The sequence below is a fragment of the Manis javanica genome, chromosome 12 (assembly GCF_040802235.1).
Source record: "Manis javanica isolate MJ-LG chromosome 12, MJ_LKY, whole genome shotgun sequence".
Taxonomy (NCBI): Eukaryota; Metazoa; Chordata; class Mammalia; order Pholidota; family Manidae; genus Manis; species Manis javanica.
In genome coordinates, this window is record NC_133167.1 from 1016124 (window position 1) to 1021252 (window position 5129).

Here is a 5129-nt window from a genome sequence, read left to right on the forward strand (position 1 = left end):
GTCTGGCGGCCCAGGGCGCAGCAGGCGAGCACGCAGCCCCGGCTCGGCGCCTCCCCCGCCGGCGCCCGGCCCCTGGCGGCCCGGGAGAGGGGCGGGAGCCGGCGCGGGGCGGGGCGCGCAGGGGCGGGGCGCGGCCCCGGAGCGCCGGGCCCTCCTCCCGCTCCCGCGGGGCTCGGGGGCCCACCAGCCTCGCGCGAAGCTGTGCACGCAGCAGGGAGGAGGGGTTGCGGGGGCCGCGCGCGGGCCGCGTCCGGGGTCCCCGAGGGCGGGCCCCCTACGCGCAGCGCCCCGGCCGCGGCCCCACCTGCGGGGGCGGGGGCGGGGGTGCTGAGGCAGGGCTTCCCCCGCCGGACGTGACATCACGCCCTCCGCGCGCCTATCAGGGGCCTCCCCGCCCCCCCCCGCGTCTCCCTCTGCCCGGCTCCGCCCTGTCTCCCCGCACCCTGGCGCGCGCCCCGCGCGTCCCCCGCCGCAGCGCCCCAGTTCCCGCCGCCGGCACCGCCGACCGCTGCCTCCCTCCTCGCCCGAACCCCTCCACCAGCGCCTCGCCCCCTCCGCCCATTCCAGCCGCTTCTCTCGAGGCTCTGGCTCACACCTGATGTGTTTCGGGTGGCGGGCGAGGGTTCGCGGGAAACTCCGAGAGGGGAGAGCGGAGAGCGCGGCCGGCCGGGTTTCGGTCCCCTCCACTTGATTCTTCGGATGCTGGAGAATGAAAAGACGAGGCGGAGGCGTGTCTACTGGCTTGCGCCGCCGGGGGGTGGCAGGGGGGCGGGCGGGGGGCCAACAGCAGGTCAGATCGCCCGGGGACGAGGAGAGCGCGCCCTAGAGCTCCTGGGTGGGCCGGGGGAGCCCCTTGCAGGGAGGGGCAGGGCGCCCTGCCCTTGGCGGCACGGGGTCGTGGGGTGGGGGGCGAGCAGCCCAGGGCACTGGCGTCCGGAGGCTTCTCTGCCGCTTTCTTCCCTAGCCTCCTGCACCCCCACTGCCATGTGGGCAGAGGCCCCAGACTACCAGGCCGTGATGCCAGATGCCTGATTGGCAGAAGAGGGGGAAAAGCAAAAAAGTCGGCGCCCTTGGCAGAGGACCCCGCAAGCTGCTGCCAACCCCCACTGGCTGTGTGGGCTGCGAGCAGGGAGGCAGGCCCCATCCCTCCTCGGGGCCCCCTGAGTTGGCCTTGGGTCTCCGGTCCTGCCTCCCAGAGAAGGCTGCTTCCTTGGCCCAGAGACACGGAGAGAGGCTGTGGGGACCCAGCCCCAGATGCCCCTGCTCTGCCCACGTACTTCTGCCCTGTCACACCAGTGACTCAGACCCTCCCTGTAGCTCCCGCCTGCTCCTTCCCGCCTGTGCCTGGCACAGCTCCCACTGGCAGGGTTAGGGGCCCTCTCTGCAGGACCTCACCTCTGGCCACATGCTTTCAGGTCAAGCAGGGCCCACACTGGGGCTTAAACCTGGCTTGACGCTCAGTAGCCACCCCCCCTACCCTTGTTACTGGTCACTGGCCTCCTCCTAATCCAACCAGATAGGGAGATTCCTTAGGGTGGGGTCAGTGTCAGTGCATTTCTGGACGGACCTCCAGACGGCGGTGTGGCCAGAATGCCCCTGTGCCCACTCACACAGGTGTCCGGGCGGCCCCTGCTGTGGGACCTCCTGGGTCATGGGACTCCATGCCTGGAGGAGTCCTTACTGCCCCCATGACAGGACCCCTGCAGCCAGGCCCCCTCCTTTAGGGAGCAGACATTTTGCCTTGTGGCTGAATCTGAGCTGTCAACCGCCATGATGTTGAGGGGGGCCGGGTAAGTCGGGGTCTGGTGTCCCTTTGAATATCTGTAAGGAACGCTGTGGCAATGGCACACAGAGGCAGCTGGGCACCCAGTGGGGCCCTCCCCTCCCTCTCCCAGAGGTGTGGGGTTCTGGCCATTTGTTCCTCTTGGTCACTTCCACATTGGCTTAGAAGGCACCGAGCCCCCAGGGTCCCAGAGGTTTGGGCTGTGGCTGGGATGAGGTGCTGTGTGGGGGGGCCTCCTGGGGTTCCCAGGGTGCACCTGTGCCTCCCAAAGAGGTTGCCATTTCCGGTTTGTGATGGACAGGACACTTGACGAATGTGACAGAGAGCAGCTGGAGGGAAAAGTGCGTGCGGGAGGCTAGGGCACGGTCCCCCGTGTGTGGCACGAGCTCACCGGTCCTGTCCTGAGTAAAGGAAACTGCGGTGGAGCTCAGATCTGAATCCCACCATTTGCCAGCCCTGTGATTTCGTACTTGGCCTAGTTTTATGTACCCTGTGCAGATTTAAGGAGAGCTGCCCAGAGAAGCAGTCGGCGCGATGTCTGTCTGAGACCTGTCGGTGTGGAACAGGTGGTGGCCCCGAGGCCCAGGTGAGGCCAGCTCAGCTGGGGCCCACCCTCAGGGGCCTGGAAGAAGAGCTGTGATGATGGGCTGCCCGTGGCGGCCTGTGGCCAAGAGGCATGGCAGTCGGGGTGGTCCTTCCAGCTCCGGATGGGGCCACACCTGCAGGGCAGCCTTGATGACAAGGGGCAGGGAGGCCATGTGCGAGGGGCAGCTGGCGAGGCAGCAACAGACGGGCTGCTAGGTGGCCACTGCTGGAGGTGGCTTGGTTGAAGGCTGCCAGATGTGGGCGACAGGGGCTTTTGGGCAGGCAGGGGAGTGGCTGTCTGTGGCCCCAGCATTCCCTTCCCTCCCCTCTGTCCTGTTGTCCGGCCACAGAGACGGCCTGCTCTCCCACCCAGGGGGAGTGCATACATTTTACAGACAGGATGCTTTTACTGGGCGAGGGAAAGGGCTCCATCCCAGCTGCCCGAGCGCAGGCTGTCAGGACCCCCCATTCCGAGACGCAGCCACTTCTGCCTCCCCCGTCACCCTGGCTGTTCAGATTTAGTGCTTGTCTAGGACAGTCCAGGATGAGGGGCACCTGTGCCCACTGGCCCAGCCAGGGAACAGTGTGGCGCATGCAGCCTAGGCCTACACGGCGGAGGGGCCCTGGGAGCCTGCCAGGCTGCAGTTTCCTGTCACCCCCCACCAAGATGCCACACTGCCCCCAGCAGGGAGCTCCAGCAGGTGGGGCTGGCTGGCTCTGATGGACACCACCCTGTCCTGCTGTGGGGTCCTGGCCTGTCCGGGTCGCGTGGGCACAGACGTTGGCAGGAAGGAAGGCATGAGTGAGTGAGTTGTTTACTCACTCGTAAAAAGGAAAACGGCACGGGTCCCTGAGTGGGGGTGTGTGGCAGCCTGGATTTGCCCTCTGCCGACACCCAGCGAGGAGCCAAGAACAATGGGCTGTTGAGACTCAGCTGGGAAGGGCAGGGCTGCGTGGGCTCTTCGGAGGAGTGAACCCAGCTCCAGGGTGCCTCAACGGCTCAGGCCCCGCCCATGCTTCCGGCCTCCCCCAGGGCCAGGGAAGGGCTCGGGGACGCTGGGCCACCCCTCAGAAGGCAGGCGAGCAGATCACCAGATCCCGGAGTCGGGCTGCGGGCCTACTGGCCTCTCTTCTTCCCCAGGAACGATTTGCTTTCACTCCTTGGAGTTCCTGAGAGCCGGTGCTCCCCCCGCCCCAGCTCCTGGGGGGCCACAGGGCCCGTTTCCCAGTGGACCTCATGATGACTTTTTAGCAACCCCAGAGCAAGTTTCCAAATAGATGAGCAATTAAAGTCACCTCTGTCCATTGTGTGCTTGCTGAGAAGGTCACTGCCAGCAGTGTCCCCTACTGAGGGTCCCCTCCCTGGCAGTGAGATGCAGGGAGTCAGAGGGCGCTGTGCCTGGGGTGGCCGGGCTGGGACACTGTCCCTTGGAGGCCCCAGGAGGTGTTGGGGTTCCCCGGGGGGCAGTGGAGGACACAGGGCCCCAGTCCTCTGCAGGGCACTGCAGCCCAGGGGCTGCCGTCTGGGAGAGGAGGCAGGTACCACTGGGCATGGCTGATGGGGAGGCAGGTACCTACCTGAGCTGGGCAGCAGCTGAGCCAGGCAGGGTGGGAAGGAGCTCACATCGGGCCCTGAGCCGCTTGCAGAGCCTTGGAGATGGGAAGGGAGTTGAACGTTGGACCCTGCTGCCCTGAGGATGCGGGCAGTACGCTCCGGTCCCCAGCCCCTGAAGTGATGAGTGGAGAAACACTTCTGGTTGTTCACAAATCAGCTCAGGGGGCCAGGACCAGTCTGTTGTCCTTATAAAGGGCCTCTGTCCAAGACCACCCCCAGGCACTGCTCCAGTGTGGTCTCTGAAATGTGGTGTGGTGGGTGGGGTGGAGGGGCTGGTTCCGGCTCTGCTCAGACGCTCAGTGGGATTCTGGGAGTCCCCCAGTCCTGGGCCTGGGCTGCTCCCCAGTCCAGAGAAGCTCGGCTGAGTCTGAGCTGCACAGGACCCTGGCTGCCCCAGGGGTTGGGTGGAGACCCCTTCCCGTTTCAGCAGGCAGTTGGGGAAAACATGGGTGCCATTACCATACAAGTGTGTTGGCCCTGCCTGTACCCAAGCCCCACCTCTCCAAGCCCTCGCTGGGGGCAGTGGGCTTCACAGCAGAGCTCCCGGCTGTGCGGCTTCTGCTCAGCTCTGCGAGACCCTTGATTAGCGCGAAGCCCGGGCAGGCCCCTGTCATTCATGGCCAGCAGAAGGGAAGCCGGCTCAGAGCAATGCTTGGTCATCCGAGGGCAGGAAGAGCTGCCAGGGGGCAGAGGGTGGAGGGCGGGGGTGGGGCTGGGGCGTGGGCCGTTGCCCTCCCTGAGCTGGCCCCTGCGCTCCCGTCTGCTCCCCAGCTGGGGGACGTGGCCCGCACCTTCAGCCCTGTGCCACCCTCTGTGCCCTGGCTCCTTGGCGCGTCCCCAGAGGGAGGGAAGCCGGACCCAGGTGCCCAGGCGGTCTGGTTTGTTGGGACAAAGAGCTCCACATGCCTGAGCGCAGAAAGGTGTGTCCCGCCCTTGGGTGCTTCCTGCGTTCCTGCGGGCCACCAGCTCTCCCTCCCCGCAGCTTCTGCCTGCCTGTCCCGGCACCTCTTCCCGCCTGGACCACCGCTGGCTTCTAGTCTTTTCCTTCTTCAGTCTGCAAGGCCAGGCTGATTGTTCCCAAACCAGCTCCAACAAAATGCCCTCAAGGCTCTGCCTGCGGAATAAAGCCAGGAGTTCTTCATGGCA

The 5129-nt window shown here is 66.2% G+C and overlaps 1 long non-coding RNA gene across 1 annotated transcript; it reads left to right on the forward strand.

The window, feature by feature from the left end:
* Nucleotides 1-351: 351 nt before the first annotated feature.
* Nucleotides 352-3982, forward strand: LOC140844873 (uncharacterized). Its single transcript, XR_012123381.1, has 3 exons — nt 352-1790; nt 2282-2369; nt 3510-3982. It is a non-coding gene; the product is annotated as an uncharacterized lncRNA (long non-coding RNA).
* The last annotated feature ends 1147 nt before the right edge of the window (nt 3983-5129 follow it).